The following is a 26,910-nucleotide window of genomic DNA, read 5'->3' as shown; positions in this document are numbered from 1 at the left end:
GATAACGCTTCTCAAAGACCTTTTAGCTGGTTGAAGATATTGAGAGGTACTAGTGATACAATCAAGTTGTAGCCTACATTCAATCAGATCAACAATTCTCAACTGCTCCCTCAAAAAAAAAGAGAGAAGGATCAACCACTCAGAAGCATATGATAATACTTTGATTTTCCAAATCAGGTCTAACGACCAATAAAAGACTCAACAATCCTAGTTTGCAGCCAAAGTTTTCCAATGCAGTGAGGCACCTGAGCAAGCAAGCTTTAAAAGCACTTTCTGTGGACAATGGATGGCCCGATCTCATCATAATCTCCTTTGGTAACATGGTTCTGAGGGAAGACTACCTTGGCCAGGATGGCGCCTCCCATACAGGCTGAATTCTTTGATAGGTTCTCTGGCATGTATTCAGGAGCCTGGAATAGCCAAGCACATCATTCCATGACTCTTTCACACAGAATCAACCAACCAAAAGAAATGAAGAGTTCTAAATTTTCTACCTTTACAAGTAACGGCCAAATAGCTGATGAACATAGATATGCCTCTTTCTGGAAACGTTCTTCGAAACCTGCAACAAATACGCAGAAATCTGCTCACAAAATCAAGAACCTTGTGTCGCTTCCTGATGCTAATACCCATTAGGATATTTCATTATCTACTTATAACATCTCACATAAAACTGTGGCCATTTTATCATTGCTGTAGTAATTTATGCACTCATCTTATGTTAGCAACATGGATGTGGAAGTGTTTCTGCATTGTAGGACTGCAAACATGCTCAAAAACATGTTCAGAGAGTCTAGGGAAAAAGTATAGAACTAGCTAAGGCAAACTGCCTTCACAATTTGCAGTAAAGGTAGGCCTGAACTAACCGGCCCCTGTGTGTTAATATCTATAAAGGATGGAGAATGTCACAGGAAGTTGAGGCATCAGAATAAGGATGAAGTTTTTTTTTCTTTAAAGAGTCCTTTCTGTGTATGCATGGCTAATATGCTACTCTAGTACAACATTTCAAGTTTGCCTGTTTGTAACCGGTGGACATAATTTTCTTGACTTGGGCTCTGTTCTACTCTGTCTGACATATTTCCATTTCAACAAATATCCTTACAAATTCTTCTACAGTTGGTCATTCTGTCGAGGTATGGATAGTCCAAAACTTTATAATGTATTTTATAATTCATATGCTTGTATTTCCAGATAATTTAACTCTTTTTGCACACCTTAAAGTCGATTATTCTAGGGTATACGTGCCATTCAGAATAATGATTTTCTACCTTCAAACAATCCCTTGTAAACTTTTCAGAAGCATATTTTTTATTTTAGATGTATGTGGAGAAGGGGAATTTTACATATAGTTGACAAAATGTTGCGAGAGCTCATTTTAAACAAAGCACTTATCATGACCAACAACTGTACAGAAACTATTATTGTTAACTTGAATTAATTCCAAAATAGAACCATGGGGTGGTCTGAAAAAAAAAGCATAACAATCATAGATGCAGTACCACCACATAGTACAGTGTTTTCCAATAACTGTCTATGGTTTTCATATGAAACACTTGAAATGCAGCGTGCAAGTTGCTCAACAATCCCATGCTCCTCCAAGCCTAATATGGATGGCTGAAATAAGGCCTCTCCAACAGTATACCTCTCTTTCCTGATAGTTATTTCCTAGGAAGTAAATGTTTTTAAGGCAACTTAAGTTTTAAGTATCTAGAAAAAATAATTATCAAGTATGTTCTTAGTAAATCTTTCCATACACCAAAGACACAAGTTCAACTTGATAAGACAACAGTATAAGAAAAGTTGTATGTTCAAATGTGATAAGCGTTGCAGAGAAGTGATGCATGATGACAACCAACAAATTAAAAATGTGATCCTCAAAAAGAAAAGAAAAAAAATGAACAGGATTCTAAACAGTCTTCCCTTAAGAGAGTGGTCAATATCAAGAATTAAAATTATGCATTTCTCTGACTCTTATAGATGTTGATGACATTTTTACTAAATAAACTTTTCTTGTTATTTTCATACTGATGCAGCCGGGTGCACGCCTGCGGACATTCACACACACAGCGTGTGCATGTGCAATTGCTAGTATCAGTTACTTTTCAGTTTCTCATTCACATCAAGAATTTAAGAAACTTTTGAAAGTTATTTAAGATTCTACAAACTGAAAAAAGTATCAAGAAACACATTTCAGATTTCCTTAAAGACCAATTTCCAGTTCTCAAAATTTCCCAAAATTAATTACAAACAACCAAAACAAGGACATTGCTAAAGCTTTCATTTTCTACAAAAGCTAAATTGAATAAAGGATCCTGACAGAATTTCAGCCTTATAGCTTTCTTAATTTCAGAAAAAGGGGGATAACTGCAAAAAAAGTTTCTAGTAACTAAATTTTTTAGTAGAAAAACTACCCAAACTTCTTGATGTCATGTATTTCAATTTTCTCAGTCCCCTTTTTTTCCTATTCCCCCCTCTCCTGTTTAAATTGTGGTTTTCCAAAGTTTTCCTGAGTAAGACCAGTATTTTAGCTTCTCCAAGAAATTCCATACATACGTATATATAATGTGTGTGTGTGTGTGTGTGTGTGTGTGTGTGTGTGTGTAGTTTAAGAAAAAAGATTACATTTGGTCGAATGAGAAAGCTGCTTTGTTAGCTGATACTATCATAACCAAAGGGTCTCTGGTTCAAATAGTGTTAAACACTTCAAAGTTTGAGAACTGTGAGTGTTGATGTCAAATACAGCTGGACCACTAGGAATGTCTAGGCAACATTGTTGAGATCCCACAATACTATCTTGCCAACAACCGAATATGTGTCAATGCCATAGTTTAGTCCTTCCATATATAAAGCAGCAAGCATCAATCGATCAAGCAAAAAACCCTTGTCAATGATCATATTTATAATAGGCTGATTTAATTGTCAATGAACAAAAAAAGGAAAAATCACAGCACACCCTCCTATATTGAGCTGCATCTTCCTGCAATGAGGTGCATTTTCCACACCATACTGAACATTTTTTAGGAGTAAAAAGAAAATGTTTCACAAATTGCAGGATACTTGTTACAAAGGAATAGAGCTTGAAAGCAGCCAAGTGACTACCAAAAACAAAAATAACTATGATGATGGAAAGAAAATAACCTCAGTTTTTACACTTTTACAGATGGAAGAAGAAAGGTCCTCAAAAGTCCCAAGGGGAAACAAAATAACTTCGATCACAAGTGTCATTTCTTGATAGAAATAAGAGAACCTTATTTTTCATGCTTTTACAGAAGGAAGAAGAAAGTCCCTGAAAAGTCTCAAGGAAGAATGTGTTTCAGATATTCTGACAAGCATGGTCACAAACATAGATGATATTTTAAAAATATTATGAACGGAATGCAATATTTGGTCAGTTTTAAACAGCCAAATTATCACAATATTATCAACATATCATGATATTATCATTTTAATGAAAACATCATGATTCTATTGAAATTTAAAATTTCAATAGTTATTTTTCTTGGGAAAACAGGTTAATTTATTTTTTATACATTTTTATTTTTTGTTCCTTTTACATATTTTATTTCCAATTCTTTAATTTATTTAATTTTGCCAATAAAACATGGAAGAACAAAAAAAAATTGCAAGAATTTCATTATCATTATTTTCCGTATTAAACTTTTTCACTATGCTAACAACATTCGTTGAGAACCAACGTCAAACTACCTCTTGTCACTTGACAACATTAATCCTGTCATACGGGCATAGAGACATGCATACTTGACACAAATACACAATTTTTTTCAGAACTAGGACACAAGGACACAATTTTTTATTTTAAATTCATAAAATCATATTTTTCATATTTCAATATCAAAAATATTTATTATTCAAAATACTATAAAAAATATCAAAATATATTAAGATTACTGAGGATGAAAGAATAGAGAGAAGTGTCAAGATCCCAAAACTCAACCCAGCTCTGATTGTAATATGTCCTCACTCAAGCTTACAAGAATGATAAGTAAATTCATAAATCCTCCAGGAGGGACTTCATGCAATTCTTTTTCTCATTTTATTTCTTTTTGAGGAAACATGCAATTCTAAGGATAGGAAATCTCCATTAGATATATTTGATAATTGCAGACAAAGTCAGGATTTCCATCAAAAACACTAATTTGATGTAGATGAGAAATTTTATTCTGATAAGTTAAAGGAAAAAGAGCTCAAGTGAATCCAAAATAAGTAAATAAGATCATAAAATGAAATAGATAAAGTTAATGACACAATATTGACTGTGTAAGAAACTGGTTTGACTATATCCATGAAGTGTCGTTTCTGTTAAATATATATGTCCATGGTCACACACACACATATATATATATAGTGTGTGTGTGTGTATTTATTCTTTTGTAATAAGTAATGACTTCTAGGGGCATACCTGTCATTTTACGCGTGTAACATGCCCTACCGATTAGGACAGATTGGCTATTTTCATTTGCTTTTATTTTTCTCTTTTTTTGTCTTTTACCCTTTTCATAAGGGCATTTATGTCATTAGCACATATAGCTGTTGGGGCCTCCCCAACAGCTACTATGGGCTCTCCTTTGCCCTCTCCCTCTTGTCTATTTAAGGGACTTCTAGTCCCCTTTATTGTGATGCTTCTCTTGAGCATTTTGACATATAATAAATTTATATTTTTATACTTTGTGAGTGTAGCCCTTTAATGGCTTGTGTGTGCTCTTGTGTGTTGCTCTCTAGCCCTTAGCGGCTTTTGTGTATGTCCCTTAGTGGAGTTGTGTATGTGTGCACATCTATTCCCTATTTCATTACAGTGTTGTGCCCGTGAAGTGTCCAAGTGTCGTGTCGGTACATGACACACATGCTAAGTGAAGTGTATGTGACAGAACCAAATCCTACATTACTTCTGACCAAAATCCATGAGTTCAAGGAAGGGAATGGGACATATAACAAGCAGTGCTAACTTTTCTCCATCATTGACATACTGAACAAACAAGATGATAATGGACACTGACTGAAAAAACAAAAGAATCCATTCAAAAGCTACTCAGTCATCAAGTTCTAAAAAGAAATAAAATTAGAGAATTTGATACATAACATTTCAGTTAACTTCTGCATCATACTATCTCAAATTTCAGTAGCCAACAGACATGATTGGACGTGAGAGAGAGAGACACCTGTCCATCTGAAAGAGTGTGTTTCTCTGTCTGACATGTCTTCTGTTTCTCTGCGTAAGCATACTGATCTTTTGCACAGCATGCATATAGTTCTTTCAATTTCTCAACCTCAGAAATGTCAAGATTGATTGATGGGTTAGACTGATGGAGTTCCTGATCGAGTAACCTTGTCAGATCAATGCCTGAAGTCCCAAACCTTTTTGACGCAATGTGCTGAACAGCGCCTTCACAAACTGGAGCAATATCTGGTACAATTACACAAATGCAATTGGTTATTGCAAATAAACAGCTCCAACAGGTGGCTGAAGTAATTCTGTAGCAGAAGGCACTACATTGAATTTCCAAAAGCCCAGGACCAAGATCAGATTTTCAAAGTTGCAAATATTTTACTTAACAGTAACACTTTTGAAGAGGCACTAAGCTGATTTATTTCTGAATTCCTGCATAACAAAAATAGTTTGTTTTTGCTGAATGGTGATGATAAATCAATAACAAACCCAGCCTATGTGAATTCCAAAAATGTCATATTTCAAAAAGAATTATATGGTCTCCTCTCCATAACACAAGAAAGAAATGCTAGCTAGATGTAGACCTTTACTCTTCAAATTATTTCAGGCATGAATTTTGTCCAATGACACCAGTCATGCAAACAACTTTTTCCCTGGGGACAGACCAAAACCCTAGACAGTGCTATGTGGGAAGAGTACCACACCAGATGAATGAGAGTGAAAAAATGATGTGGAGATGAAGACTCCCAACCTATCACCTCTCCAAAGGAATAAGTCATCTCTATCATTCAGTCTCTCGCAACTTCATCATGTTTATTGCCTTGTTAATCTCTTCATTTTTAAGTTTCTTCTAGTTGAACACCAGCTCCCATTCGGTTGCCAACATTCGCAGATATGGACATCCATTACACTAGCTGTTCAACCAAAATTTAAGATCCCATCTATAACCTTCAGCTTCCTACTCCCATAAACCTAAGTCACATACTAGAAACTCTAACAAAAAAAATTCTTTCCCTTTTCAAGCTTGATTGATCCAATTGAAAAAAAAAATAAGAGAGGAATTGGATGCTTCATTGTTGCACTCACATGCCCAAAAAGATGAAGGAAGACAACAACAACAACAACAACAACTACGCCTTCATCCCAAAACAATTGGGGTCAGCGATATGAACCAAAAAAGAAATTCATTTTGGGTCTTCCACATGAATCCTTTTCCTCCAATCATTTCTATCCAACGCCATGTCCTCGGTGAGGTTCAAAGCATTCATATCCTTTCCTATCATCTCCATCCAAGTCTTCCTAGGCCTACCCCGACCTCTTTTAACTAATATATTTTCCCATTTCTCCAACCTTCTAACTGGAGCATCATTAGGCCTTCGCCGAATATGTCCAAACCACCGTAAACGATTCTCTCGCATCTTATTTTCAATGGGTGCAACACCTACCTTCTTACGTATCTCTTCGTTCCGAATCTTATCTTTTATTGTATTTCCACACATCCATCTAAGCATCCGCATCTCAGCTACACTCATTTTTTGAATATGATGTCTCTTGGCAGCCCAACATTCCGTACCATATAGTAAAGCGGGTCTAATAGTCGTCCTATAAAACTTTCTCTTCAACCGCAATGGCATTCTACGATCGCACAGCACTCCAGTAGCACTTTTCCATTTCATCCACCCAACCTTTATCCTATGATTTACATCTCCATCAATTTCTCCATACTTTTGAATGATGGATCCCAAATATTTGAAATAATCATTCACCGGTATATCTTGCTCACCAAGCTTCACTACACTCCCATCACTACTTCGTTGCTTACTAAACCGACATTCCATATATTCAGTCTTACTCTTACTCAACTTAAAACCTCTAGCTTCCAATGTCTGTCTCCATAATTCTAACTTAGCATTAACCCCAGCTCTAGACTCATCAATCAAAACAATATCATCAGCAAACAACATACACCACGGTACATTTTCTTGAATTGATCTCGTAAGCTCATCCATCACTATCGCAAATAGGAAAGGGCTTAAAACAGATCCTTGATGTAACCCAACCGTTATCAGAAAATTGGTTGTCACCCCTCCACAAGTGCGGACATTGGTTACTACTCCTTCATACATATCTTTAATTATACTAATGTACTTGAGAGAAACACCTTTCTTCATCATTGTCCACCAGAGAACGTCCCTAGGTACTCTATCGTATGCCTTCTCTAAATCAATAAAAACCATATGCAAATCTTTGTTCCTCTCTCTATATCTTTCAATAAGTTGTCTAAGAAGATGTATAGCTTCCATAGTTGATCTTCCAGGCATAAAACCAAATTGATTCTCCGATATCATGACAACCTTCCTCAACCTAGACTCAATCACCCTCTCCCAAAGTTTCATAGTATGACTCATGAGTTTTATACCACGATAGTTTGTGCAATCTTGTATATCACCCTTATTCTTATATAAAGGCACCAAAGTACTCTTCCTCCACTCATTAGGCATCTTATTTGTTCGCCAAATCAAGTTAAAAAGATTTGTCAACCATTCTAAACCTTTCTCTCCCAAGCATTTCCAAGCCTCGATAGGTATACCATCTGGGCCAACTGCCCTTCTAGATTTCATTTTCTTCAAAGCCTCTGCAATTTCTTTCTTTTGAATCTTGCGCATGAAGTCACGATTTATCTCATGAAAAGGAATGGAGAAGTCTCCAAGATCTTGAGCATGACTATCATTAAATAGCTTATCAAAATAATCTTTCCATCTCTCCTTAATCTCCTCATCTTTGACTAAAACCCTTTGCGTTTCATCTTTGATACATCTAACCATACCCAAATCCTTCGATTTCCTATCTCTCATCTTTGCAAGCCTATAAATATCCTTCTCGCCTTCTTTGGTATCCAACTTGTCATAAACCTCCTTATATACCTTAGCCCTCGCGTTTCGAACAACTTTTTTAGCTTCCTTCTTTGCTATCATATACTTCTCCAAATTCTCATTATCACGACTCTTACTTAGATTTCTATAACACTCTCTTTTAACCTTAATAGCTAATTTGACATCCTCGTTCCACCATGATGTATCCTTACCTAGTGGTGCACCGCCTTTAGACTCACCCAATACCTCCTTAGCTACTTTTCTCATACCACCCGCTATCTTATTCCACATTGATTCTGAATCCTCCTCGAGACACCAATCAACTTCCTTAACTATCTGCTCTACAAACATTCCTTGTTTAGCTCCTTTCAGTGCCCACCACTTAATTCTAGGATCTATCCTATGTCTATCCCTTTTGCGGCATTGTCTAATTCTAAGATCTAAAATTAAGACTCTATGTTGTGTAGCTACACTTTCTTCTGGTATAACCTTACAATCGATGCAACAACCCCTATCTCTCTTTCTAAGTAGGAAAAAATCTATCTGACTCGTATTAACCCCACTTTTAAATGTTACTAGGTGAGACTCCCTCTTCCTAAACCAAGTGTTTGCTAAGATCATATCATAGGACAAACAAAAATCTAAAATCCTTTCTCCACTTTCATTTCTTTCTCCTATACCATAGCCTCCATGGATATTCTCAAATCCATCCCTACTAATGCCTACATGTCCATTAAGGTCACCGCCGATGAAAAGCTTTTCTCCATAAGATGTCTCTTGTACTACTCCATCTAAATCTTCCCAAAATTGATGCTTAATGGAATCATCTAAACCTACTTGAGGTGCATAAACACTAATAATATTAATAATATCCGTACCTAATACTAATTTAATAAGTAAAATTCTATCACCCTTCCTACGGACCTCAACTACATTATCTATAAACTGACGACTCATAACAATCCCTACTCCATTCCTATTCCTATTTATTCCTGTATACCAAATCTTATATCCCCAAGGTTCTATCACTTTAGCTTTCTCACCTACCCATTTGGTCTCTTGAAGACATAAAATATCAATCTTTCTCCTACACATAACATCTACTAACTCTACCAACTTACCAGTTAAAGGCCCTATGCTCCAAGTGGCTAACCTAATTTTATGGTCTTGGACTAACTTCTTTACCCCCACCCGTCCAACAAAGTGAGGGAACCCTTGCCTATTTGACACCACACCCGGGCGCCGGTGTGACGCGTCGCTTCTGGGCGACGACCTAGCAACCCTTGCACATTTATCACTGCTTCCGGGCCTAGAGAGTACAGCGCGTCGCTCAGTAGGGAACGCCCCAACGAAATTCTCATATTGGTTCATTTTCATAGGATATGACAAAGTTTTTATGCTGGCTGTCACAGGCCTACCGCAACCCTCCTCCTTTATCCGGGCTTGGGACCGGCAGTGTATAACTACACAGGCGGAGTTAAAAAGATGAAGGAAGAATGTCTTAAAATAATCCTCAAGTTATATCCACAGATATGCAAATGTTCTGCATGAAAAAGCAACTGCTGACACAGTCATTAGCTTCCTCTTCAGTGTCAGGCATCAGGTTCTGCAGGATCAGTAGTAACATGCTGTGGATAATTAGATACTAAATTGATGATTATGATGGCGAACACAAAACAAGAGAAAAAGAAAGAGAATACATATTATTTTTAGAGGCAAGTATGATATAATTCTTTTGCAGTGCACCTCAGGATGATGCACACCCGATCATTACATCGATAGGACAAAACATAGGGAGAAAATATGAAAAGAAAAGTTCCCATCTATCACACTATTAAGGGTGTATTTTTTATTACCTTAGATCTCAGATCCGAGGCAATGGGATATCCTAGTATCTTAAATCCAAGGATCTCAAGCCCGACAACAGGCCAGAAAACCATGTCTTGAGGGTTTCAAGGAACTCAGATCCTCCTTTTGCAAGATTGGAAGATCTACATGGGCGCATGCCACATAAGACCCCTGGATCTACAGGGGCATTCAAACATGCCCTAAGTGAATAACAGGGCTTGTTAACAATTTACCAACCGTTCAACCTTTACGTGCAAGGTATAATAGACAGAACAGGCTCATATCCAACTTCTGGCATGTTCTAGAACATGAACTAGGTCTTCAGATATTTCCTAGATACTGGAACCTTCTACTATGACACATTGCAAAACATATTGCAGGTAGCATATCCAGACATTCAAAGGAATTTGAGCTTATTGCTCAGGAATATAATACCATCAACGCATACCCACCTATCTTGCCATGACCAACATCAACAGTGCAACCTGAGATGCACCCTACAGCATAAAGTGACAATACAGCTTGTTCGGATGCATAAAACCCTGAGAGTCTGAGACATTAAATGTTTCAAACATCATCTGAATCAATTTCTCCCGAACAACCTGTTTCAAAACCAACATGAGACTATCAATTTCATTAATTACCAACAAAAGCAACTTAGGATACATATTGACAAAATGGCATACAATAAGAGCGCCATAATAGAGAGTGGCAATATTCTGACTATGTAGTCAATGTTGAAATCACATTTATAAGGCTCAAAAGATTCTTTTTAAATGCAAAAGAAAAAAGGTGGTAAAAAGATATTTATGAGAGTGCCAGACTGAAAATAAAACAGTCACTATAACTTTTCATGCTAGAGTTAGAAGTTACATACCCCCGGCACTTACCTTGGAAGGGATACACAAGAGGCAAGCACCAGTAAGTGAATTATATATGTATCTTGAACCCTTTTGAACTATTCTTCATTGTTTACCATATATTATTTTGGAAGCTGTCACATGGATACGGCGATACAGCTATTTTTATGAAGTTTCCAATATGACTTGTATATAAGGGGATACTGAACAGAACTCAAAGTGGAGTATCCGTGTGACATAGCTTGTAAGTTTCCATCGATAGGATGATTGCAGTAACCAGTACATGATGAAAGAGTTTCCTTTTTTGCTCTGATCTTCAAAAAAAAAACAAAACACAAAAAAAAGTGAAAAAAAAATTCTACTTATTATGATGTAATGGCATCATGACCAAAACATTATATATATATATAGTGTGGTAATCTAAGAGAATTAGTGACAGTCCTTGACCCGCTGCTAATTCCCTGGGCAGAGGCGGTTGAGAAAGGGCTTTTTTGTTCTAAAACAGCGCCCGCCTGGGTGTGCATCGAAAAACAGTGGATGATGTGTCCTCCACTGTTACGCCCTACTCTATATAGAAAATATGTGAACATGCAAATTCTCTCTCTCTCTCTCTCTCACACACACACACACACATATATATATATATATATATATATATGAAATTCCTCTTATATATGCAGATTTCCTCTTAAAGATGTTAATTTTCTCATATATATATTCAGATTTTCTCATGCATATATGGATTTTCTCCTAAATATATGTAAAGTTTCTCCTATATATGCAGATTTTGTTTTAAATATATGTGAAGTTCCTTTTATATATGCATATTTCTTTATAAGCATGTGATTTTTCTCATATATATGTGAATTTCATCGTAAACATGTGAATTTTCTCATATATATGCAGTTTTTCTCCTAAATATATGTGAAGTTCCTTATATATACGCGGATTTCCTCCTATACCTGTAAATTTTCTTATATATATATATGCAAATTTCTTCCTAGACATATGCAAAGTTTCTCATATATATGTGATTTTTTTCTAAACATGTGAATTTTCTCTTAAAATATGTGAACATGCAAATTTTTTATATATATATATTCATATTTCCTTCTAAAATGTGAATTTTCTCCTAAATATATGTGAAGTTTCTTATATATATGTGAATTTCACATGTTTATAAGGAAATTCACATATATAAGAGGAACATCACATATCTTTAGAAGAAAAATTGTATGTTTAGGAAAAAATCCACATATATATGAGGAAATTCACATGTTTATAAGAAAATTCATATATATAAGAACTTCACACATATATGAGAAAATTTGCATATTCAAATATTTTTTGCAAAACAATATATATTCTCATATTTGTATCTCTTTGATCCTACGTAAAAAAGTTATGTTTTTATAGTTGTTAGAAAACTAAGACACAAACCTATAACTTTACTGTTTTGAATCAAAACCGAAAACCCCTTTAGGATTTCCGTTTTTTAGTTATAAAACAAGAACAAAAATATAATCTGTTGACAAAAATAATTGAACAGTCTATCTTCTAAAGGACGTTTATTCTCAATCGCTTATCAGGTCAAAGTAATATTAGTGGCGTTGTAAAGCTAACACCCTGATTTATCTTTGTTCTTTTTATTATTTTTCTAGATTTCTGGCATAGATAGCCAAAAAATAGTATAAAATATTCAAGATAGGTGCAACTGCACCTGTTGATCTCTTATTTTAGGAACGTTGTCAAGGTTGTAACTCAATGCACATTTATCATTTTCAGTGAATTTGGTGTCGTTGTAAAGGTATTTTTGTTTATTTTCTTTTTTCTTTTTATGTTTTTTTAAAATCATTTATTTTGGGAGTTAAAAATCAGTAACAAAGTCTGTCACAGATCTTAAATATAATACTTATGCACATATTTTGGAGAAAATTTGAACATACGAAGGTTAAAATGATCCTTTTACATCCAAATATTTGTAGTTTTGGTCATTAGGTAGATTTTGGCAAGTTGTGAGGTTTTTAGAAAAACACATCAATTTTACAGTGCAGGTCATTTTTCAAAAAAAGAAAAGCACCAAACTATATTATCTGAGCACACATTTTGCAAGACCGACCCTACGTGACTTAGATACAGTTTGAACTAAGATATGTTCATTATGGTGCCTTCCTCAACCAAAATATTTATTCATATATGATCATTTTCAAACTCAAAATTAATTGGTTATCATTTTAAATTTGTTCAAGATAATATTGCTATTGTCAATTTTAGTTTTGCACATTACATGTATCCTAAAGCATGTGGTGACCAAACAATTGTATGAAAACATTCAATAGTTTGAATATTTTCAATCGAATACATTAGGCATTAAATAATATGCACATGACCAGTAGAAGAAGATCCTAACAATCTACTACAGTTAGTCTCTCTAAAACAATAATAAGTTCATGCAAATCGGGCCCCCATATTGTCTTTTTTTTCTATGACAAGGAACCTTCACCGAATAGAGAAAACCCCCAGGTGGCGCCCACGACCATCCTACTTTATGTGGTCCACATCTGAAAGCTATGAACACGCTCGTGCGCCAACGGGGTTTGATCCGGCACCTTCATCTCAACACCCTCACAACCAATTAAAACAGTTGGGTCCCTTAGCCTCTCACCCATAGTACTTGGTGGGTGATTTCAATACCTTGCTATATCATGAGGATTGCAATAAGCCAGTGAAAGCAACCAAATCAATGTGATCCTTTCAAGCATCCAATAACAGGTGGGAGTTGTATGATGTCCCACTAGGTCGAGCTTCATACTCATGGTCACTGACTTCCTTAGTTCCTTTTATGATCTCACTGGTTTCATTGGTTCAGGGGTGGCACCCAATCATTAGCCTTTTACCATCTGCCTACCTCACTAGTGAGGCTGAAAGTCTGCATAAACTCATGTGGAAGCTTAAAGAGCTTTCTATGCAAGAGAGGAGAGAGTGGAGCTTCCTAAAGCAGCAAATGCTTCACTACACAAGCAAAACCTAAAAGATCAACTTTATATATGGTTTTTGGCACGGGATTGTGACAATGGTGCCAATAACTTCAAGAGTCGTAAAGAAAGTTTGGTTTTTGGCACCATTGTCACAATCCCGTCATTGCCTTCTATGTAATTACTCATTACCTGAATGATATATATATATATATATATATATATATATATATATATATATATATATATATAGGTCAGACTACAATAACATTGTATGCTTGTACAAAACTAATCACACATAAAAACCCACATTCATTTAGGATATATATATTTCATTATAATAAGCATAATGTATCAAATTACCAAATAATACATAATCAATTGCATGCTTTCAACATATAAGTTCAAAAATCTAAATATGCTACAATAGTGTTAACTAAAACTAATCCATAATCTCACAAATGACTTTCTCAGCAATTTTATATTGTCATTTAATGTCATGCAACATTATCCAAAACATGCAAATATCCATACTTGAGTTTTTGTATTATTATAATATATTTTCAATACATGTTTAGCACAAATTAAAATTGTTCAAGTATAAGGTCTTTGTTTATCTTGCTTACCACTCTATACTTGCGAGAAATCATTAAGACAGACTAAACTACAAGAGATCTTTATTATACTATGCATTTTAAAATTTCAAGTGACTTATTAAATCGAATTCCAAAGCGAGCAGTCTGTGACCGAAAAAAAAACTCCCACAGATGCAACAACAATTAGGATGCATCATATATAACTACAACAACCGTGAAACCTACCACCTAAGACATATTGGTAGTCTGACCTCCTACCACTCGAAGACTAGAGACTAGGTGAGATGCGTTGCTTTACAATAATATTAATAACGTGGTCACACGAGGTTGTACCACCTATCCTTTTTAAGGTAAGTCATCTAAATGGGTTATTGAATCCATTTTATTAAAACATTTTAATATATTTGATCACAAGTGCTTCATATCATTAGGCAATCCAAGACTCAATAGCCCAAGTATCTCTTCAAGGTAACTTTCTACATTGTCATTCATGACATGATCATCATACTACTCATTTAGGACAATTACATATTTTATTTGCTCAACATTTTATAACTCATTCAATATGCTCCAGTGTTTTTAAATCCGTCGAGCATCTTGTCTGTAAAGGTGATATCTAGCAAATTCTGTGTATCTATTTTCATAACTTAGTCCACTTTCATCACTTCATGATTTCTCATCAAGCCCTTGCTCCTTCAAGAGAGATACCATGTACATGTAAGCTTTTTTATGTCTTACAGTATAAAATAATCACATGCTAGACATACATATGTGCACTATAACACCACATTGGTTCTTTGAACCCTAAGCCCATTCATGAGCTTCAACAAGTGCATGCAAGCATTTTATGTGGTATAGCACTACATAATAACATATAATATCATGTTGTATATTAATATGCATCTTAATATATCATGTTTGCATATAAACATCATGCTTAACATCATAAACATATTCCAATATCATGACAATATATAGCATGTTTAACATCAATTCATCACAAACATGATATTTAAACAGATTATCTATGTATATATCCATAATACCAACATATGCATCAAATTAGGTTTTTGTGCACATAAACATGACATAAACACATACCTTAAATCTGATTTTCTGTGCACATAAGCATGAAATAAAACACATACCTAAAATATGATTTTCTATGCATATCAATATGACAAAACACATACATCAATCTATTTTTTTGTGTACATAAGCATACCACAAAACAATATATTAAATCTATTTTCAGTGCACATAAGCATGACACACAACATATCTATATAAACTAAATTTCTATGCTCATAAATATAGCACCAACATATCTATCTAAATCTAAAATTTATGTGCATATAAGCAACATATTAAATTTTAAATTTCTGTGCATATGACACCATATCAAATCTAAAATTTCTGTGTATATAAGCACTATGTCAAATCTATTTTTTTTTTATAAGAGCACCATATCAAAATTGATTTTTTTTTCCACATGAGCATCATATCAAATCTGAAAATTTTGAATACTATATCAAATCTAAAATTTATGTGTATATGAGCACCATATCAAATATGAAATTTCTATGCATAAGAACACCATATCAAATCTAAATTTTATATGCATATGAGAATCATATCAAATCTGAATTTCTTTTGCCCACATGCACTTAATCAAATCTAAAATTTCTTCACACATGCATTATATCAAATCTAAAATTTCTTCACATACATGCATTCTATCAAATCTGAAAATTTTGTGCATATATGCATATTATCAAATATAAAATTTCTTTGCATATGTGCACTCCATTAAAATAGATTTTTAAGTGCACATAGGCTCACCTTTAAAGCATATTTTTATGTGCACATAAGCCCTTCGTAAAAATCAAATTTCATTTGCAATGCACAAACACTTGGTGTGCACATCAATTATCCAACATTATCAAAATTTTTAAATTTGCACAACTCAAATCCAACACACAGATATAAATTCAGATTTCAATACAAACATGATTTTAATACATGTATGAATTCAGATTTGCATAGAAACATAATTTTAATGTATGTATAAATTCAAATTTGCATGAAAACATGATTCTAATAATGTATAAATTTAGATTTGCATAAAAACATAATTTTAACATGCATATACAATTCAAATTTACATGGAACATGATTCTAACATGCATATACAATTCAAATTTACATGGAACGTGATTCTAACATGCATATAGAATTCAGATTTAGGAAAAACTATAAATTTAATACATAAATAAATTATAATTCATATAGACATCATTCTAACATGCATTTAAAATTTAGATTTATATAAAACCTAATTCTAATATGCATCTCAAATTTAGATTTACAGAAACCCCAAATCCAATACATGAATAAATTTTAATTCATATAGAATATCATTCTAGCCTGCATTTAAAATTTAAAATTATATGAAATCTAATTTAACATGCATATGCAATTTAGATTTGGAAAAAACCTCAAATCCAACACATGAATGAATTCTGATTTATATAGAACATCATTCTAATTTGCATTTAAAATTTAGATTTATAAAACCTAATTCTAACATATATATATATATATATATATATATATATAATTCAGATTTAGCAGACTTTAAAGCTCTATAACCATGCAATGTTAGAGTATTTTCTTACCTTTCAAAATTATTGGAATCAAATACTACAAAAATTGTGGAATAAAGAAATCCCCAAAACCATTGTAGTGAGTTCCTTGAAAGTAATTCATGGCTTCTCTAAAAACCATGGGAGAGAGCTATAGCTTCCTCGAAAAACTGTGAAAGATAGCTATGACTTCCTCAAAAACCATGAAAGAGAACTATGGCTTCCTCAAAAACCATGAAAGAGAAACAATTGAGAGTTTGAACACGTAGAGAAAGAGAGAGAGAGAGAGAGAGAGAGAGAGAGAGAGAGAGAGAGAGAGAGAGAGAGAGAGAGAGAGAGAGAAGATGAGAGTGATGTGAGATGGGATGCAGGGTTTGATATAGAGAAAGAGATAGGGTTAGGGTTAGGCGGGGACAAGGGAGAGGGGGTAAAATGCATGGATTAGAGGAGAGCGAGGGTGGTGGCTAAGGAGAGGGGAGAAAAACTTCTCCAAGCCTTTTCCTCCTTCCTTTTTGGGTTGCTCTAATTGGTGGTCTCCCTTCCACTAGCTCCATTAACTTCACTACTTTTATGCGTCCCTCATTTGAATATTTTTTTTCAAGTTTAAACCCATAATCTAATAGGTCAACCCACACTTTGGTATCAAACTAAGTCCAAATACCATAATGGAATTAATTAAATCTCAAATGGATATTACATATCCAAATAAAAATTAAAATTGCAAACTATATTTGAGACAAAATTTCACTTTTATTTATTTAATAATCATGAAAATTCATAAAAAAATTCTCGAGTATTACATTGTCCATTTTGAATACCATTGGCAAGGGATTTTAAACTGCGTACAAATCCTATATCTGTCATTGTGCACCATTCCCATCAATGAATTTCAAACTTGATTGTTCAAATTATCTTCATGTTTATGCACTTCTAAAATGAAATAATCGTGCATGAATGTAGTCTTATTTTATGTCTAACTTGCTGAATAGAGAAAGCTCTTGTTCATTTGTGCCCACAATTTATAACCCGAAGAATACAAAACCAAGGAAGATTTCAGCTTTGAGAAAAAATACATTTTTCAGACGATAAATATAGCTTGCAATTTTTTTTCAAGACATTCATTCTTCCTAGTTACCAATGGATGCTAAGCCGGGTAGCATTTAACTCTGATAACTTTTACCAAAAATGACGTAGATGGTACTCACTTTTGGTACTGTTTCTTGTTTTGACCAAGAATAAAGAAATATGTCAAACATGCCAATTCACTACTACAAAAATGCCAAACATGGCCAATTGATTTTTTTGTTATCAATTTTACCCTTTTGTCACTTACCAAATTAGACACCATGTTCATGTAATTGTCACCTGAAAAAATAAGGTGCCATGTAATTGTCACTTGAAAATAATAGACTTGCCTAAAAAAATCATGTGCCATGTAAGTTGTAGCTTTGAAAAAATAAACATCTAAATTTTTAGGTGACAGGGCAAAAGTGTCAAGTAAATAGTAAATTGGCCATGTTCATTATATTTTATAACTTGCGGTTAGAAATGGTATTTCAAGTGAGGGTGGTGTGTGTTCTCCCCTGAAGACGACCGTTAGCTACATTGCATGTTCGGGGGGTCTCAATGAGTGCCACATATGTAAGCACATGGGGATCGCATCCCCATGTTTGTCAGCATCAGTTAGCGTTGGATTCTGGTGCGGTTGCAAAGACTTAAGTACCCTTTCTTGCTATTCTCGCCATGAAACGGCGGTTCAAGAAAATGACAAAAACGTCTTTCATTCAAAAAAAGGACAAAAATATCCTCCATCCAGAAAGTCGAGGATGATGTTAACTCTTCAAAGTCTAAACAACGAAGCAAACCTGAAATGCTCTCTCTTTCTTTTCCGTTTAAACTTTTCGTCATCATCTTCTTCTTTTTCTTTCTTCGTGAAACACTATATTAAGGGAGGCAAAGAGCCGACGATCCAATGACAATCGTTGTCCTCTTTCTGCTAGTAGTGGTCGAAATGTTGCCCTCGTCCAGCAAGCAACCGACTGTGGCGGCCCCTCCGCCGCCTTCGAGGGACACCTACAACGAAATCTTCCTCCAGTACACCTACAACGGAGTCTTTCAAAGTATAATTCATCTACCTCTACATTGGCAATACTTTTTATCAGAGCTATGCCTTCCTGGACACCTTGACGCTGCTTAACACAGGTATTCGCACCCTCAAGTCTTGGTGGGCATTCTTCGGGTTCTGGCACTGCGAGGTCCTCATCTCGACCTCCGACGCTGTGCTCTTCGACAAGACCCACCTCCCCGCCAAATCAGTGGCAAATCGCTATGCGATTTTTGTAAATCGCTATATCGAGTAGTGATTTACAAAAATCACGTAGCAAAAATAAATGGCAAATCCCTATGCGATTTTCGTAAATCGCTAAATTGAGTAGCGATTTACGAAAATTGCGTAGCGAAAAAAAATGGAAAATCGCTAAATCGAGTAGCAAAAAAAATCAGAAAATCGTGGGAAAGAGTGTTACGAAAATCTCGAGCAAGAGACAACTGAAGGAAACATATGAGTGCCACGATCAAACAAAACACTTTATTGCTCTTTTTCGATAGTTACAAGAGGGAAAGAAAAGAAAAAATTTATACAAGGCCCTCAAGAAAAAATTGTTTTTGGGGAGCGTTGTATGTTTCAAAAACCTCGAGAACAAATATTTTTTTTTGGGCCTTGTATAAATTCTTTCTTTTCTTTCCCTCTTGTAACTGTCGAAAAAGAGCAATAAAGTGTTTTGTTTGATCGTGGCACTCATATGTTTCCTTCGGTTGTTTCTTGCTTGAGGTTTTTGTAACACACTTTCCCGCGATTTTTCGTTTTTTTTTTTCGCTACAAGATTTTCGTAAATCGCTACTCGATTTAGCGATTTTCTGTTTTTTTTTTTGCTACGTGATTTTCGTAAATCGCTACTCGATTTAGCGATTTACGAAAATTACATAGCGATTTGCCATTTATTTTTGCTATGCGATTTTTGTAAATCGCTAATCGATATAGCAATTTACAAAAATTGCATAGCGATTTGCCATTGAATTGGCGGGGAGGTGGGTCTTGTCGGAGAGCACGGCGTCGGAGGTCGAGATGAGGACCTCGAGAAGACAGAACCCAATGAATGTCAAACAGTCGTTTATCCTTTTGTCAAACAGTCGTTTCCCTTTTTTTGAATGGAGGATATTTTTGTCATTTTTTTGAACCGTCGTTTCATGGCGAGAATAGCAAGAAAGGGTACTTAAGTCTTTGCAACCGCACCAGACTCTGACGCTAACTGATGCTGACAAATATGGGGATACGAGCCTCATGTGCTTACATACGTGGCACTCATTGAGACCCCCGAACACGCGATGTAGCTAACGACCGTCTTCGGGGGAGAACACACACCACCCTCTCCTGTCGCTCTAACTCCCTCCCAGTTTGGTTCCACTAATCCCCTATGTCATCCTCCATCTTCATACCCCTCTTAAGTCTTATGTTGCAAATTGTTTTGATCAAATTTGACAATATTGATGGTTTCAATGTAGATGATTTAATAAGAATCGACTCTTGGATAGTATTTTTCAACTAAAAATATGATTTTTTAAATCACAAGCTTTTTGTGCTTTGTCAACTGTTGATTTTTGCCAAAATATCCTCCACAGAAGTCAGATTTTAGTGATTTAAATATCGATCTTCAACTAAATGAATGATGTAGTTTACATCTGTAGAGTCTGATTTAATCCAAACAACTTGCATCAATGAAATCCTAAGTTATGGTATGAAGATCAGGATGACATAGGGGATGAGTGAAACCGATTTGCTTGGTTCTGCCACTTCCTTCACTTATCCCTTTAATTGGTTCAAAATGCTAATATTTAAGGGTTGAGCACTCCTCAAATGAATAAAAAGAGCTGAAACTTTGACCTTTGTGTGTGCACGTGTTGTGTGCATTCATCCCTTTTATTTGGTAGGCCAAACATCCAAAAAGCATAGATTTACGCCTTTGCAATATATGAATATCAGAGAGAAGCTCAACTAGGGGTTTTCCCTCTTGGGTGTTCGCCGGTCGTTTCCCTGTGAGAAACCTCCTTTAGTTAATCGTATCCCCTTGAGTGGTCGTCTCCCTGCCACCTTGGTTGTGTGACACCCTAAAGCAGTGGTGCAATTCTCTGATGGTGCAATCTCTCCTATGCCTAGGGTTCCTAATCACGGTTAAGTGACGGTATTGGAGGTTGAGCAGCCAACCCCCTCCCATCTCACGATGGGGGAGGTGGATTGGAGGAAGCACAACACGTTGGACATGCGGCTTCTCTCACGATTTGGGTGCTTTAAGGCGAGATCATGGTTCTGATACATTGCCCATGAGGCATGAGATACAGTGTCTAGGAAGTGGGATGTAGTAGGTCGTTGACGGTGGGACGTTGCAAGTTGGCGTGTTGTTGCAGGGTTCGGACATGGCGCATGCAGGTTGTGCGTCGACTGAGGTGGTTGCTGATGGAGAAGCGGTGCTCAATGGAGCACCGGTTGTGTGTATTGTAGAACAGTCTGGCATAAAGACAGATGTTGTCGCTGCGGGGATGGGTACTAACTCGGGCTCTTCGTGTGATGGTGGTAGACCGATGGGTGCGAGTGGTGGTGTTGTACCTATGATCATCGCAAATTTTTTCCTCTCTTGTGGCTTCTCTCTCTTCCTTCTCTTTTCCTTTTCTAAACTCTATTTTCCTCCTTTTTGAAGGGAGTAAAATAAAAGAAAGAAAAGAGAGAGAGAAGAGAAAAGAAAGAAAGAAAGAGAGAAGATGAACTATTTTGCATGGTCTCACTTGACCTTAATTTGAAAATATTTAGAAAATAACTCACCTCCGTTTTTGAAATATTTGCGGGAAAACTGGGAGACAGGATCCGCTCGTCGGTACGAGGTTCGACCGTTCCTGGCGCCTTTACGAGGGGTAATCGAACCAAGGGTCAAATTAATGCCTTTTACTTTGCTAAGAAATTATCTAAGAATTTATCCTAAGTCTAAATGCACAATGAATCATGCTTGTGCAAAATGCAAGGATGTATGCTCTTTTCAAAATGATTTGGAAATCTCCAGGTGTTTCTAAGATGAATCTTATGATAGAGTGAAGAAATTGTTTCTAACTTAGAACTTAAGATTTAAAGTTCTAAGTTTTTGGAATAATCAGAGTTTGGGAAAATAATCTTTTTGAAAGAAAGGGTCTTTGAAATTGAGATAGAAGGAAAAGAAAGGAAATTTCAAAGTCATAAATGGACTTTGAATTTAAAATTTTGAATTTGGATGAATGTTTGAAAATTGAATTGAATTCTAGCTTTTGAAGCTTTGAAATCGGAAGGAGATTCATGAAACATAGATAGATTTGGAAAAGATGGGATTGATTTGAAAGTTAGGATGAAATGGAATTGGTTTTAAGAATTGGAATGGAATTGGATCCAAGATTTGAGATCCAAAGTGGAATTGGATTCTGGATCCTAGAATGGATTTGGATCTGAAATCTGAGATCCAAAGTAGAATTGGGTTCTGGATCCTAGAATGGATTTGGATCTGAAGTTTGAGATCCAAAGTAGAATTAGGTTCTGGATCCTAGAATGGATTTGGATTTGAAGTTTGAGATCCAAAGTAGAAGTTGGATCCTGAATCTAAAATGGAATTTTGGATCTGAATCCGAGATCCAAGGTAGAATTGGGTTCTGGATCCTAGAATGGAATTGAATCTAAATCTGAGATCCAAAAGTGGAATTGGATTCTGGATCCTAGAATAAATTTTGGATCTGAAGACTGAGATCCAATGTAGAATTGGACTCTGGATCCTAAAGGGGAATTGGATCTGAAGTCTGAGATCCGATATGAATGTTGAATCCTGGATCCTAGAATGAGTTTTGGATCTGAATTTGAGATCCAAAAAGTGGAGATTTGTACTTGGAAATCGGGATCCAAGTTGGATTTAGGATCTTACTTTGGATTTGGAACTTCAAAATTTGATTTTGAATATGAATTTCAAAGTCAAATTGGACTTTTGAATTTGAAGTTTGAATCTAGAATTTAGAAGATGAATCAAGAATTTCTAAGTTTGAATTGAATTTTGAAAAAAATGAATTTTTAGGAATTGAATCTTGAACATACAAATGAATTTCAAAGTTAAATTGGATTTTGAATTTGAGATAGAATTTGGAATTTGAAATACAAGATGATTCTGAAGTTTCAAAGTCAAATGGGACCTTGAAATTGAATTTCTTGAATCTTTTTGAGAAATAGAGTTAAATTTGAAGAGGTTTTGATCTGAGGGGTGATAGAAAGAAACACTTGGATTTATGAAAAGGATTTGGAAAATATAATGCAATTCTATCCTAAATGATGAATGAATTTAGAGAGTTTGAATTTAGATTTTGAAAAGCTTTCTTATTCTTGAAATGAATTCAAATAAGATTGAAGATATAATACATCCCTGACTATGGTCATTGAATGTATTATATAATAATCTATATTTAAATTCAAGAGAAGAATGAAATACATTTTGGTGCTTTTATAGAATTTAAAATGAAATGAACCCTCAATATACCCTGACTATGGCCATTGGTATATATTTTGAGTTAATTTTAAGTTAAATTCTGATAAAAGAAGAAAATATTTAAGGAAAATATGATGAATTTTGAAAATGGATCTAGTGTGGATCCAGTGTTATTTTATAAAAGATAAAAACACTAAGTCTTGTCTACATCCTGACTATGGCCGTTGATGTAAATCATCAACTTAGGATTAATTTACCTCTTACGAAATGGTGCACATGTCATTCGTGTTGCCATTTGTGAGAATTTGAAGAATAAAGGCAAAAATGCATGAAAACAAATAATTCATGATATTTACAATGCTCGTTCATTCTATCTAAGAGTTGGAAACATAAATTCTCATTTAAGATCTATCTTATTACACAAATTGAAAATTGAAATACAAATTCAAGAAATAGCCTTTTCCACATATTCCCTGTAAAGAAACGAGTTAGCATAATGCAGGAGAGAACACTTTGTTGAGAGAAAAAAATGAAGGTGTTGATTCTAATACCAGATGCTATGTTTATGTTGAATCAGAAAGGCATATATACATGGGTGAAGTCAAGAACCAGGATGGTCCAAGATGAAATATGGTAGTTTATGATGATCCACCATAGGAAAGAAGGGATCTAGTGGTCCGTTGTGAACCACTTGTGAAAGAAAAACTACTATAGTAGTTCTTAATGAACTACTATAGTCAAAAAGGATTACGGAGGTTCTTTGTGAACGATTGTAAAAGATGACTACTGTAGTAGTTTTTTGGCAAATTTTATAAAATAAAAGGGGACCATGATGGTTCATGGTGAACCACTATGAAACATGTAGCAACTATGGGGGTTCTTAATGGACCACCATAGAAAAAGGAAGAATATAATGCCATTTATCACGCCCAAACACAATGGGTATAACGATTAGCAAAAGGGGTATAAACAAAATATAACTGAGAATAATTGATGACTAGCAAGATGCACTGCTAAATTCGACAATTTAATGAATGTAAATGCATTGCTAACCCACCAATGAAAACAAATTTCATAGCCAACAAATTTAAGTACATTGTTGATATACAAAACTGAGAAATATTCAGCAAAATGCATTTGAATAACAGCATGAATATTTACAAGTGGGGATATATTGAAAGTGCTGAATGTGGTGTGTTATCACAACTGGCGAGGGTGCAAAAATTTGTGTAAGGGAACATGCAAGTGATAAAAAAAAAGTGGAATGCTGTAAGTGTGTGGATCTTAGTATACCCATAGGTTAAAATGGAAAGATATACATACCTTGGTGCTGGGATGGAACACTGTGGTGGCTGTAGCGGGAGGTGGAGATATTGTACAATGGACGAGGCTAAAGTAATGGAAATAATACAGGTGGACAATAGCAGTGCGATGTAGCTATTGATAGCTGATGCTTAAATGTAGAGTGCAAAAAATGCCTTTTATAAATGAAATGCTGAAGGGATATACAAATGACACTAAGTATATTGCAGGAAGATGGATACACAGTCAAAATGATGAATGCTTAAAGGGGCGATGTGGGAGCCATAAATATAAGACAATCGACAAACCACTTCCAGCAAATATATATATAAAAAAAAGAATGACCCCTTGTACCTTGGCCTCTGCAGGTGCAACTTCTATAATGTTATGAGAATGTTGGTGTATATGAGCATGGTGGTTCCATTAAACCAATATTTGCCGTATTCTAGACTAGAAGAACCACTGCTGGATACAAATGGATAAGAAAGGATGCCTATCCCTGACTTAGAATTTCGGCAATATACAGAACCCTGGTTCTGAATCTCCTGTTTGATGGTCATATTGATGAACAACAAGAATAAGGGTTTCCATTGAAGAGTAAAAGCTTCAAGATTCTCAAAATCTCCACAAGGTGCACATGGTTGGAGCAAGTGAATACACAAACAACACCTACGAAATCGAATATCTGGATGTTCTTGAAATAAAACTATCTTACACCAGATAACTGAGTCCAGGCATTCCCATACTATAGTCAAAAGCAAGATGGAAATGGACCATTCCAGTAACCAAAATGAAAATATAGATCAGAAGCAGATTCACCTGTCCTTATAGATCAAAAACTAATTCCACCGAACCTGTACTATATTTCTAAAGAACCCACTGATTCTTACCGATGCGCTGTTAAATCTGGTCAATTGCTAAGAAAATGCATGCTGGAACGATGCCTTCAACTCTTGACATCAGCCAATATGAGTGGATACGAGGCCTCCTTGGCCATCGATGATCATGCAGGTGCTCTTACATAATATGATCCTAAACCATATAATTTATCTCCCAAAAGACAGATCACAGCTAATGGAACGCAAAACTAAGAATTCACATGCCAATGACTTACCATTCCATAAAGCATAAACTTGCATAGAGAAGATGTGAACACCCCAAAATTTTCAAAGTTTTGTAAAAATGACCCTTTTGCCCCTAACCCCGTTTTCTGAGAAAATCAAGTCAGTTCTTCAGATTCTCTGAATTAAAATTCATATTGATTTATTCGAAATCAACTCCGGATCCGAATCCAGCACTTTAAATCCATATTTCCTCCAAATCCGGATCAAAAACCCATTTCTGAAGAAATCTTCTCAAAATAGTTTCTAAAATTCTCAGAAAAATTCCTTTTGTAAATATTTTACAAAAACATCAAAAAAATTAGTTTCAATCTTTTGATTTCTTGTAAAGCTTTAGGATTTTATTCTAAAAAATACAAAAAAATAGAAAAATAACATGAAAAAGCAAAAATTTGGAGAAACTACAGGAAAAACAAATGATTTCAAGCTTTGCAAAGTTGTCTTTTGCTAAAAACCTCATTTGAAAAGCTATTTTACAAAAAATTTCTTAAAAGGAGTCTTCTTTTTAGAAAAAGAGAAAATCCACAACAAACTCCTCCCGCACTCCTCTTTTCTCCTCTCTCCATCGCAGATCTCAAACAAATCCTTTGATCTTCACCTTCCATTTCCAACGAATTCTTCACTCGAACCTTCCATCTCTTCTTTAAGAAGAGAACTTCCCCAATGATCGGGCATCCATTTTTTTATCAACTTTCACGTAGCAACCCTACAGGGACATCCGTCCATTTTCCTCTTCAGATATCCATTTTCACATCGACCATCGGGAAGCACCATCCATCGATCGACTGAAGTTCTCGCACCTCCCTTCTTCAATCAACTCGTCTCTTCGTTCAGAAAAAGGGAGGAGCCCTCCAGGGAAAACACGAAGCCTCTTCTTCATCCTTCGGAACTTCAGTAGACCCCTGGTAAGTCGCCAATCCAACTTCATTCTAATTTCTTCTTTCGTGATTTCCTTTGAGGTTCATT

General features: G+C 35.2%; 1 pseudogene across 1 annotated transcript; it reads right to left on the bottom strand.

Moving 5' to 3' along the window:
* Positions 1-20: 20 nt before the first annotated feature.
* On the bottom strand, positions 21-26,824 carry LOC149851262 (actin-related protein 7-like; annotated as a pseudogene). Its single transcript, XR_016432237.1, has 7 exons — positions 26,716-26,824; positions 10,950-10,979; positions 10,359-10,510; positions 5,178-5,422; positions 1,485-1,665; positions 495-565; positions 21-410 (listed from the first exon to the last, which is right to left on the bottom strand). The product of XR_016432237.1 is annotated as an actin-related protein 7-like (transcript).
* Positions 26,825-26,910: the final 86 nt, after the last annotated feature.

This window comes from Nuphar pumila, chromosome 1, assembly GCF_984573655.1.
Source record: "Nuphar pumila chromosome 1, dmNupPumi1.hap1.1, whole genome shotgun sequence".
In the NCBI taxonomy this organism is placed as follows: domain Eukaryota; kingdom Viridiplantae; phylum Streptophyta; class Magnoliopsida; order Nymphaeales; family Nymphaeaceae; genus Nuphar; species Nuphar pumila.
This window is presented reverse-complemented; position numbering and strand designations above follow the sequence as displayed.